The following is a 13,500-nucleotide window of genomic DNA, read 5'->3' as shown; positions in this document are numbered from 1 at the left end:
ATCTACTTTGAGAAGTGGTCCCAAAGCACACAAGCTCAGAATACCTGTCATGGTGCCACGAGTCTATTTTCCCTGTTGGAATATAAGCTCTGAGGATGAGGCTCTGACAGTCTCTTCTTGCTCAGGGCTTAGCACTTATTACCTCTGCTTTTTCTTCTAGAAGTTGTCTACAGATGTTGGTTAGTCATATTTTGGACCTCCATCCTGGGATTCCCACGGTTGTAAAATGATGCTTAGGATATACACAGATCCAAACCACTCAGATTGGCTTCAGCAATCAGATTCAATTCACCATCCAATAATTAATTGCACATAACACCATCTTGCTATTCTAGATGATACCAGGTCTAGGGACTCGCTAATATTTAATAACTCCACTTAATTCAAACACAGAAGAAAAAGCTATTCAATGGAATGTTCGAAAGGACTAGAAAGCACTGAATTCTGAGTTGGTCTTTACTGTTAGACGAAAAACAACACCGACTCCACATGGTTTCAGTTGCTGGTGGGGAGAGTAATGTGGACTGATGGCATAGAAGTAAGCCCTGTTAACAGTCCCTTTCATATTTACAACAGCAACGTGGATCACTCAGGACTAAATCTAAGTAGATATAGCCATGGCCTAAGTGAAAAAAAAAAAAAAAAATAAGGGCACTTAATCAGGTCTTTTTTCCTTCATCAAATGTAAAATTATAGCATGTTCATGAATGGAACTTATCATAATGTCTTTTTTCCACAAATAAACTCAATGTAAACCCAACCCAGAGTTTATGGAACTCAGCCTTATTCTAAAATAAGCTAAGGAAAATAAAGACATGAGAACTGATGAGAAAGACATTTAGTGTATAGAGCAAATCCTCCCAGAGTCATAATTATACATTAAAACTATGGAAATTATGTTGATAATATTGATGTGAAAGTGGAGAAAGATCAGTAGATTGGAGTGGAATTTAAATAACTCATTTAAAACATATTGTTTCAGATCAATGGGGAAACGTTTGAATAGCTAATAAAAGGTCAGGGTAATTGGCTATTTAGAAAAAAAATTAGAGCCCTACCAATAAGAATACATTTGTTTATATATATATAAACAAAGCAAAAACAAGACGAAACAAAAAAAACAACCATCCTAACAGTGGCTTAAACAAATAGGGATGCATTTTCTCACATAGCAAATCAGAAGAGGTAGTTGCTAGTAGTAGCCCTCCTGGTCAGTGATACCCTAGGTCAGAGGTATCATACCCATGAGCCAATCGCCACCTGTTTTTGTACAACTTTTGTTACAGTGGTCTCTATCTTTTTAAATGGTTGAAAAGAAAGCAAAAGAATATTTTGTGACAAGTGAAAATTATGTGAAATTCACATTTTAGTGCCCATGAATAAAGTTATATTGGAATACAGCCCTGCTCACTTGTTTACCTTTCTTCTATGGCTGTCTTCATGACACAATGGCAGAGTAGTTGTGACAGAGACTGTATGGCCCAGAAAACCCAAGATAGTAACTACCTGGCCCTTTACAGAAGAGGCTTGCTGACTTCTGCCCTAACAGACCCAAGCTCATTCCAGTTTTTTCTTTTTGTTATTTTTGTTATATTGTCCCAGTAATGTAGTACTTTATTACTACACACTTGGCTCCCAGATCAAAAGCCAAGCTTTTCTGGAAAGCTTGTCAACTCCCACTTATACCTCATTGACCAAAATATCACACATCCATCCCTAGACACACGGGGGTCTTTAAGTTTAAAGCACAAACTATGTCCATCAATTTGTAGAACTTCAATTGCAGAAGTACTGAAAATCTAGGAATCAACCAGTTAGTGCACCCCTACTTCATAAAACCCGCTATACAGCTGAAAAACAGCTTGGGAAAGTCAGGAGTCAAGGGGTGTTCTGCCTTCCCTAACTAAGCCCCCATCTTGAACGCCATTCCTCCCTACGTTCAACTACGCAGATTATGCTCGAGGCTCACATGGAGAACTATCTGCTCGGCAGTCCAATATGGCAACTTAAGATTTCCAAATGTAACTGATGTATTCTTCTCCATTCCTAGGATTTAATGGCAGATAATGTAAAATTGTTAAGGCATTGAGTAAATGCAGTCTTATCTTTCACTTTCAGTTTCTCCTCTGCACCAAAATCTAACATGCAACATTTGCGTTAACATCCATGTTAGAGTACTTCCTTATATTTTGTAGCTATGGTTTAGAACTTAAATCAGAAATCATTTGAGTGAACACCATAATGGACATTTATTTCAAATGGTGGTGGAGTTGCTTCTCTTTTCTGCAATCCTTGACGATAAGGTTTGAGACCCAACATTCTGATTCAGACACTCAAAGACATTAAGTGACAAATAATGTAACATAAGAGACCCATAACACTGGTACTATAAAGTGTTTTATTAAAGGTAATAAAAAACCTAATATAATTAAATTAAACAGTCATTATGTAGAAAGTCCTTTAAATGACAAGGAGAGACTTAACCAAGGCCAAAGGCTCCTCCCCCGAGGGTCAGTACCAGGGGACATCCTCCATGCCCAGTGATTCCCAGGAGCTTATGTGACACTCACTAGTAGCCAAGGCCTTGGTGTCTTACAGCCATGACTAGCCATGGCAGAATGCTCCCTTGGACAGAGCGCTTACTCCAGAGAGGCCAGGAATGCTAGGTGGGCAGGAATGCACATTCCAAGGCCCAGGCCTATGGTACAGAAAGGATAAGAGCAGGGAAATAGCTTGAAATGGTCTAAAGCAGAGCCTTGTTCAGCACCAAATATAGTTTTAGCCCCACTCCAAGGGGAGACACATACCCATTCCAACTCCTCCTTCCTCACTTAAATGACCCCTAAACTGGCACAGAACCTGGCCAATGCTTGATCTAGAACAGACCAATATTCAGACATCTAGACACACAATGGATCCAGCTCCCTCAGTGATGGGGTAGTGAGAATAGCACTAGATGGACCTCTGCCCACATCAAAGACTGACATCCAAGGAGGGTTTGCTCCTATAACTCCATCCTAAGTGTGCTTGAGAAATAGAAACCAAATCTCACCTCCCTTCAAACAGCTCTTGGAGGTGGAGCTGTGAGGACCACCTCAGTTGTTCACTAGAGTCCTAAGACTGGAGTGGCCCTGGGGAGGCTCCAGGGATCTCAAAAGCAGCCACCAGGGATGTGTTCACGTGGTGCACACATCGTGTGTCCATCATCCGGGACCATCAAGGAAAAAAGCTCGATCTTGATGGAAGAGCCAAGGAGCAGGTAGAAGCCTCCTTCTGCAAGCACAAAGGACAGGAGGAGAGTGGATGCTATGATAGCCACAGGCCCACACTCATAGAATCAGTAGACTAGTGGAGATAAGTGGGCAAGGAGAAGGAGGGTGTAGCGGGGAAGCTCCCAAATCAGGGCTGCTTTGGAAAAATCTTTAGAAAACTGATGTTTCTTTTGGACCAAGATAAGGCATAAGGTCACAATATGGGAAGGTGTGACATACGACATCGGTGCTAGATTACACTGGTGCTACCTTCAATGACTTCTTTTGCTAAAAAGGAGACAGGTCTGGAGAGTTGAGCACTGAATATTATCATAATAAGACCCCAGAAGAGAAAGAACAGGTTCCAAATCTTACCTTATAGCACTAGAGTTTGGCCTGATGGAGCTCGCTATTCAGGGCCAGGCAGGTCCTTGGACAGTAAAGGAAGTTGAAAGTCTTGGGTGCAACAATATACTCATACCGGGCAGCTCTGTGATGTTTCACCTTGTGATCCTGCAAATGACAGCACTTCTCTGCTGGAGACTTAGCCAGGTCAGGCTCCACCTCCCAGTGTCTCTGGTCCAGGGGGCCCAGGACCAGCTACTCCACATTGGGTCAAAGGTCTCCTGCATATAAGACAGTGAAACAGAGACAGCTGTGCAAGGTGCGAGGACACACCTAGCAACGTTATATCCCACTTGCCTTGGGTGCTGACACGATCAGTGAATGGGACCTCCCTTCCATCATGAGAATGGGCACCAGCTCCATCTAATACCTTAGTAAACAGTACATCTCCAATAATGATCCTCTCTCTGACGAATAGGTTGGAAAGATAATGGGGAAAGAACCCAGAAGGAATCTTTTGGGGTCCCTCTGACGGTACTCCAACTCTAGAACAAGCTCAGTGGTGTGTGTGTGTGGGGGGTAATTGGTACTCAGGCCCAAAGCTGTATCAAGGGAATCCCCAAGAAGGAGGCCTGCTTTGAAATGGAGAAGCCAGTAACTATACAGGAACTGAGAGCCTGTAGGGAAGAACAGAAGCCGCTCCAGGAAGCTATCACAGAGTGTCCCATAGAGGAAGCTTACTCAAATACCACTTCCCCACCCACCCAGCCTCACAGGGTAGGGTTGAGACTTAGCAGGCCCAGTGTATGTTCACTCACCTACAAAGCCAGTTCTTGACTCCGTAGCATTTAGGGCTGACAGAGCTTCCTCCAGTCCCCTCCCCACCACTAGGCCTGACAACCATCTCAGTCACTGTGACCTAGGACAAGCCACTTGCCCTGTCATATCTCTGAACGCCGTAGTTGCCCAGCCTACCAGTTGCATACTCCAAACTAGAGCAGGCATAATTTCACACAGAACATTAAAGACATCAGCCACAAAGCTTAAGAACATCTCACCTATCAGACCTGCAGAGCTGAGACCCGGAAAGAGATTCCTTTCCTACTCGATCAGCAAGGAGTATTTCCTGCCCCAAATGCTATGCTTTACCCCCAAGAGGCCCAAATATGTGTGGCCATTTACATCCCATCTCCCACTGGTGCCACAGAATGCTGCCAGGCAGCTTCTAGATTTCTTCCCTGGCAGGGACCAGAGCTCTAGCTACTTATTTTTGGATGTGAGAGTAAAGCCACATTGCCTGGCAAAAAATATGTAATTTACCTAGAAAAGCAGAATCCAACTGGGACAGTCTAGTGGCTCTACCCAGTTAAAATGCCATGTACCAAAGTCCAGAGCCTAAAAGCACAAGAACAAACCAAGGGCTGCCCTTCCTCCTGCTGCCAGCCCCCATCGTGCCTGCTCTCAGATGCTAGGCTGCCTTCTTCGTGGCCTTTAAATGTCCTTCAGCACAGGTATGAGTCCTTGTCTACGCCCGACAGCACTGTGTGGGGCTGGCGGGGAAGTGCATCGTGAATCCAAGAGTTGAATTCAGGTGAGAGAATGGGCCACACCCAGGACAACTTCAACACCTACTCCTGCTTATAGAGCGGAGGTGCAAGAAGTGATTATACAGATTGTTTCTAACATTAAATCTGAAAGCACAGGTACTTAATTAGTAGAGAGATGCCCTTATGTGGATGGTGTGAGCTGACAGACTATGTCAGTCGCAAATGCTGGCAACACAGAATGATGTGGACAGTCTATGTGTTACAAACAATCTAGACCAACTTTGTGTCCTCCAGAGCAGTGTTAGACATTAACGAACATCAGAATCATGGAGAGGGTTTGTTAAAATATAACTTGCTGGGCCCCATTCCCAGAGTTCCTGACTAAGAAGTGTGCGGTGAGGGCCGATAAGTTACCTCTCGGACAAGTTCCCAGGTAATGCTGATCTTGAGACTACACTTTGAGAACAACTCCACATCATCGATACCAGGACTAGTCGATCAAAGATGTTCACTATGCGTATGTTGATTCGTTGAAAATAAGGGATGCCCGGTGTGTTTTGCAGTTCTAGAATTCTTAAAAAACACACACCCAAAAAAAACAACTTCTGGATAAAAGGATGACAATCACTAAATCTGGAAATTATCAAAGGAAGTATCCATGTAGGTAACTAGCATTTGGGGTTCATGCTCCCAACATTCTTTTGTTTTGTTCAGAGAGAGCAAAAATCTGGATCTTCAATAATTCAAAAATAACAGAGACGTAAGAAGCCAATAGAGTCCTTTTCAGGCTTCCCAACACTTACGGGTTATTATGAATATCATAGGAATCATCTATCAATATAACATCCAACGGAAGGCATACTTCACTAACAAATTAACCACCAGTTCATAATATTTGCTTCTCTTAAATGACCAAATCACATTGACACATACACGCAATCAAGACACGAGAACGTTGAGGTTTGTTAAGTCTCAGTGAAAAATTCAGTGTCCTAAATTACATAAATAAGTATATCAAAAGCAATGATAATCAAAATATTCCATCTTTAGAAATGCCACACCAATAATGGACTCACATGGCAAGCGTGTGAGGCAGGCACTATTATTCTTGTTTTATGGATGGAGAAACTGAGGAAGGAGGAGGAAGTTGACTTGCTCAAGGTGGGCATGAGTCAGCACTGAATGCACAGTAGATGCTATGTTAAAACAATTGCTTTGGATTTTTGTCTCTTAAAAATCAAGAAATGTAAGACAAAACCAAAGGATAACCCAGTTTAGAAAAAACAAGCTTTGGTAAAAGTAGTAGATTTTTTTGTTCTGTTTTGTTTTTTAAAGCTGAGAACACATCTAATAATAATTTGCATGCCCCCTAGATTCCTGCTATTTACCACTGTCTTCTCTATGTTATCTTTCTAATCAATGAGAGGTTGATAATAACTCTCTCTTTCGACCTGACATGCTTTGCTTTTTAATGAACAGTCTCTTATGGAACGCCAAGTAAATAAGTAGTGAGCTTATGGAAGTTCTAGCAAACATGGCTTTCCTTTTTGTTTACATAATTAATCTTCAAATTCTCAGCAAAGGAAATCCTGTATAATCCTCAGACCTTCCCTAAATGGCTTCAAAAGCTGTATCAACTTTAAATGTGTTAAGTAAAATCCTTCATGAATTTGTAAATTGCTTTAAATAAAGCCCTTCAATAATAATCTTGCCCGAAAAGCTTGTTTTAGTAATTTACCACTAAGCAGCTGTTATTTTGGTGGTATCTTCAGTTTGTTTTACACAAGAAAATCTGAAAATGAGTCCTATAAACAGGAAGACCAGATTGCTTTCCATAGTCAATATTTTTGTATTCTTGTCTCATAGAACTTTTAAATTTTCTGAATAGTAAACAGCAATCACACTAGAGAAAATATTGGCCAATGATATGTTTAATTTATATTCCAATGAATTTTATATTTTATATGTCATTGCCATAGCTGAGTGTGATGAACAAATAGGCTGGCAAAATAGGAGGCAACTTCTCTGAGGCCCTGCAAAGCCTACAATGCCTCCTCAGGGGTGTTAAGGATTGACTTCTCAAGTCATTTACTCTGCTATGCCTGTGTTCACAACATTCAGTTCTGTCCATTTAGATGTGGCAAGAATCAGGAACTGATGAAAGGTATGTAGTTGCTAATATGCTCAGTGTCATTTTGGCACTTAAGGTAATGTATGCAAAGTATATATTGTAAGTTATAAATTGTGATTCCCTTCTGTAGACAGGGATGTTATGTACTTCAGTAATGCAATAATCTCAGAGCTTTTGATTGAGTACCAGTGAAAAGAAATTAACATTTATCTCCATACTTATATATGTGTTTATTCATTCATTAATAAACTGTATATGTATACTTCTCTACTAATATATTATAAAATACATAAAGATAGAAATTGAAAAGGGGTAGGAAAAATAAATAGGAATAGAAGTTCTAGTATTTTCTTCCTCCTCCCAATGAATTATCTTTGGAGACTACAGCTCTAGTGGAATGTTAAGTCTATCTTGAAAATAAGGTGTGATAATTATAATTAGTATTTACATAATATATGTAAATACTGCTAAATATTACTAACTCTAGTGTTTTACATATATTAACTGGTTTTTTATCTTGGTATCAGCCTTATGCAAGAGGTATAATTATTATCTCCATTTCATAAATGATGAAATTAAGGTAGAAACTGGTCACCTAACTTGTCTGTGGCAACACAATTACAAAGTAGGAGGGATGGGGTTTAAACCCAGGCAGTCTAGAGTTAGACTCAAGCTAATCTGGAACTCTGAAGGCCTGGCAAGTTATTATCATTCTAACCAGTCAGTAAGAGTTTCCATAACACCTGCACAATGGCGTGTATCTCTCATCAGGTTATAATTGTTGCCTCAAATGTTTCTCTCTCCCACAAGAATGAAAACTTCTTGAGTTCGAGGACTGAAGTATTTTTATATTTGTTTTGCAGCATTGAGCAGAGTGTCTGGTATCTAGAAGGTATTTGGTAGGTACTTATTGAATGACAGCTGGATGAAAGAAAAAAATGTATTTGAAATGTGTGGATGGATTTACACCAAAATACTATATATCCACTGAAATTTGAATGTCTTTGAAATAAGGTCAGGAAGCTATCTTGCTAACCAAGATATACTTACTTTTTTTCTGAATGGGTTATTGCTCTATTGCTAAACAAACACACAGAAAATAATAACCTATTTATGTTACCCAAACCGCTTCCGGGGAGGAATAATGTCCTCTTCAGGAGCCGTCTAATCCTTTGATTCTAGAGAAACCAAAAAGGTAAAAGTAGAAAGATAGGAATGATGTTTATGGAAACAATATGTCTCTAAGGAGCCTGAATTGTGTTTTCTCTCATTAAAAGAGCAAAACAAAAAGAGAAGCTGCCCTCATGCTCTGGAATCAACAGGAAATTGATTTCATTACAAACTTAGCCTGGATACTTGCAGGGAAAAAGAAAAAAAAAAGGATGGGTGAATTAAGGAATTAGGGACTTGCTTTCTAGGCAATGGAATGTAGATATCCAGGTCTCAATCCAGCCTTAATCTATAATCTATGGTTGCAATTCCACTGGCAATATGCTTTGCCACAATGCAAACTACCCACACAGCAAGACTGATGTTTAGCTTTAAACCATGAGAGTTTGTATATTTCCTTCCCTTCATTTTGAGTGGCACAAACCAGCACCAGGCTATGTTAGCCAAACCTTGGAAAGTTTTCCTACATTTGAAGCTTTAAAAGCTTCAAGGAACTTTGACCCAAGCACACACTCTAATAAAATGTATATTTCTTCCACACCAGTTACTTCTGTACATACTTAAGACTCAAAAGCCTCTGAATCTAAACAATGATTGTGGAATTGCTTTAGCAAATCAAATGATGTACTTAATGTAATGTAATGTGATAGGTTCCATCTAAATACCATTTCATTGATTTAATATATTATAAATATATAATTTTGTCTGTTTTCTATTGCTTTATATTTTTTGAAATAAAAGATGGTTTTATAAAAGTTGAATTCTGGACTTTGTTACTAGGTTGGTGCAAAAGTTATTGCAGTTTTTGCAATGATTTTAACCTTTTAAACTGCAATTACTTTTGCACCAACCTCATATATTCATATATAATGTAATTATATATAAATATTAACTATCTATACATATTACATATGATGTTTTTGGTTTAGGCTGATTAGTGTTGCTCTTTAGAACTTTCTTGTAGGAATCAAATACAACTACTACTATTCTATAACAGTGCTTATCAAACTCATTTTTTCTCTCTCTGAGAGCTGTGCCTGACTATCTAATTTTTCTGTCTTCAGGACGATGTCCACTGTAGTGTTGGTAAACCTTTATTGTATTGAATCACTATTGAGCTACTCAGCAGGGTAGCATTTTTTCAAAGTATTACTCATTTTAACGAGTAGAGAGGGAGTAGAGTCCTGCTATTTAAATGGACCAGCAGAGCACCCTCTACATCACTAAAGAGCATCTTAAAAATGCAGAATCTCAAGTCTCTCACCTTCATGTACATTTGAACCCACTGAGGATTGTGTTAAAAAGCAGGTTCCTACTCAGAAGGTCTGGGATGGGGAGATCCTACAATTCATTGAGCTCTCACGTGGTGCCTATGAGTATAGAGCTGGTGATGTGGGAACCCACAGGCAGAATAGCAAGCAAGGGCAATACTACGTCCTGGGGGTGGGGTTTAATGCCCACATGGGGTCAGAGATGTGGCCTGGGCCCACATGGGGCAGGGAACTGAAACCAAGACTTCCTCATAAAGTTGGGACACCCTTAGTAAATGGAGGATTAGAAAAACTCAGTCCTCTGCCCAAAGAAGCCGGTCTTCTCCTCAGGCTCTTAGTAGAAAAAAGAAGAATTGTGTGGGAGATTTTGATATCCATCTGGGCATGCATGAACGTGGAGTCTGATTTAACACCCCACAGGATGTGGAGATCCCAGCGTGAAACACCTGAAGCCCACTGAGGCCGGCAGAAGCAAGCATGAAACCTCCCTGTGGGGGTGTTTCCACAGGTGACAGTCTGCTACACCTGGTGTTTCCAGGTGTAGCAGACTGTCACCAGAAGATAGAGAAAATGTAAGTGTGGAAAACAAAAATGATTTTCAAACAAGGAGAGTCTATCATCAAAAAGACCTTGGCCAGTAAAGATTGTACCTCAGTGCAAAGGAAATTGAACTCAGAAAGAATTTCTAACAACTCCACAATAAAATGACAAAACAATTAAAAAATAAGGAAAGGATCAGAATACACATCTCTTCAAAGAAGATAAACAAAAGATCAATAATCTTAACATCAAAAGATGCTCAACAAGATTAGCCACTAGAGAAATGCAAACCAAAATCGTAATGAAATACCACTTCATACCTACTAGGACAGCTGAAATTTAAAAAAAAATGATAATAGACAGGGCAGCCGGTCAGCTCAATTGGTTAGAGTGCGATGCTCGTAACACCAGGGTTGCCAGTTTGGTGCCCTCATGGACCAGTGTGAGCTGCGTCCTCCACAACTAGATTGAAACAACTATTTGACTTGGAGCTGATGGGTCCTGGAAAAACACACTTAAAATAAATAAAGGTGTTTTTTTTTAAAATTAAAGTTTATTAAGGTGACATAGTAAAGTTACGTAGATTTCAGGTATACAATTCTGTAATACATCACCTATATATCACATTGTGTGTTCACCACCCAGAGTCAGTTCTCCTTCCATCACTATATATTTGATCCCCTTTTACCCTCATCTACCACCTCCCTCACCCCCTAACCTCTGGTAACCACTAAACTATTGTCTGTGTCTATGAGTGGCAGTTTTCTTAAATAACCAGCCTAAATTTATAAGTTATGATATCAAAATTTCAAAGACAGTGTAAGACTACCAAACACAAATATCAAAGAAGAGAATTTTCTGTATCTTTATCTGGAGTAGAAATGGACTTGAAGACTATAAGGAGAAAAAGAGGACCAGAATTTTCCCCCATGAATCCGTCTCGAATGCATGGCTGGAATGAAGCCAGAATGAGTGACAGTGCAATGCTTTCTTAGAGGACTTGAGTGACTTACTTAGATATTTTGATATTTTAAACAGAATGCCCAGCTTTCAGGTACATCTAGGCCTTAATTCCAATTGATTTCTTTCCAATAGGATGAAGTTTCCATGTGCCTAGCTTCTAAAATGTTATCTTAATTTCACCTGCAAAAATTAGATTATTCAATTTATGTATGGGGAGTCAGAGAATTTCCACTTGACTTTGTACATATAGTGTGTGCATTTTTGCAGCCAGGACCCTTTGGCACCTGGAAACATTGAAAAGATTATGGAGTCTTCCCACCTCACCGGTGATTCAAAAGTTTATGATGACACAAAATGTCCATGCATGCTGAAATTAAAAGAGCTTATTTCTATATTTCTGCATGTGAAATTCTGGGAAAGTATGTCAAAGTTAACTATTTTTAGGGAGAGGGTGCCCTTGCATTGCTGGTGCTATGAACATAATCCTTGGATAGTCCTACACTGTCTCAGCTATCAGCAAAGCTAAAGGGTTCTTTATAGCAACCCATTATTTTAATCTAAGAGACTAGGAAAAGCTACGAGAGCTTCTAATTTTTCTCACTGGCTTCAGGACTCAGAGTCTCGTCTGAAATAGCCAACACTCAAGTAACTGAATGACTAGTACCGCAGGGCTGAAGCCTAACATTGAAACGTTCATTTACATTCTCCCATCCTCAGCCACAAGATTAGAATGTAAGACATCAGTGGAATTTGGACCTACGACCTTCTCAATCCACTCCATGAACCTTTTTGAAAAGACTGCGCTCTTCAGCTTCAGGACAGCTTTTGTTGTGTTTGATATGGTGCAATGACTAAAATAAGATTGCCAAAATGCCTTTCCCAGCCAATGGTACAGATCTCTGCAAATAAAGGTCATGTAAGAATATGCACATTTAGGGTTCAAAAAGGTTCATTGTAACAATGGGTATGGCTTTAAACCAATTAATTCAAGCCCACCCAGTCTTACCAAAGGGCTTTATATTTTTACACACTTGTTTTAGCTAACTTGTTGGGAGCAGGGACTGTCTGTGATCTTCTGTACTGTACCCAGTGAGGTGGTGGGTGCAACATCGAGTCGTTACATTGCAAATCATGACACCTGTTTTCAAGTTATTGAAAGACATTAAAAAGCATATAAGTTAAAGTTCCCATAAATCTAAAAAAGTCAGCATATTGATTTTCAAAAAAACACCAAAGGAATCATATGTAATACTACAGTAGGAAATATCACCTGAGACCTTTTTAAAAAACATTCCTTTTCTGTTTTGAGACTCCAAATAAGTTTGGTAAATCCAAGAACATTATCAACCAACCTGCCAATTAATCAATGTTATTGAGTCCCTGTTATATGAAAAGAAACACAAAAACAAACAAACAAATAAAAAACCATGACAATTGGTACAGGGTGCAGGGAATATAAAAGGCATAAATAAGGTTTTTGCCCTTAAGAGATTATAATTTGATTAGGAAAAGGCTTAAAGTACATTAAAACATAAGTTGCAACTTAAGGAAACGACACAAAGACAGAGGCAATGCATGAACAGTGGTATAAACTCTAAATAAACATAATATTTCTATAAAAGAAAGATATTATTGCAGAACAAAATTTTGCATGTGAAAATTTCATTATTTAACCAAGAAACACGGAAAGACAGGTGAGCCACAGGCCAGTTAGACAAGAGGGTCCCCTTGCTCCAGGGTGAAGACCAAACAAAGTTAAAACTATTTGGGTATTTACATGTCTTTAAGGGGTATTTACATGTCTCTGGGGAAGCCTAAAATATCTACCATTTGAAATATTGAAAATATGGTACAATTAAACTCAATTAAGCTTTTGTTTTTTGCTTTTTAAACACAGGTGCAGGAAAGGGCTGAGGTGATCATACACCTCAATTGTTGAAGACACGCTATCATAGATAGTGCAATACCCCCCCACCCCCATTCTTTCTTTTTTTATTTTGTATTTACTTATTCCCTTTATCCCCATGTTTCACTCCCTTTTTCCTCTTCCCTCATAGACAGAGATTCTGATGTGTTTTATGTGTTTACCACATATGGTTACATTTACATGTGTTCTTACAAAATGGATGTTACTGTTTTGTCTACATGTTTATTTTGTAACTGCTTTAGATATATTAATAATTCACATACCCTACAATTCACTCATTTAAAGTGTACAACTCAATGGTTTTTGATTACATTGACAGAGATAGGTAATCATCACCACAATCTCTTTTACTATA

Source organism: Rhinolophus sinicus, chromosome 3 (assembly GCF_057876585.1).
Source record: "Rhinolophus sinicus isolate RSI-liver-muscle chromosome 3, RSI-T2T, whole genome shotgun sequence".
Classification (NCBI taxonomy): Eukaryota; Metazoa; Chordata; class Mammalia; order Chiroptera; family Rhinolophidae; genus Rhinolophus; species Rhinolophus sinicus.
This window is presented reverse-complemented; position numbering follows the sequence as displayed.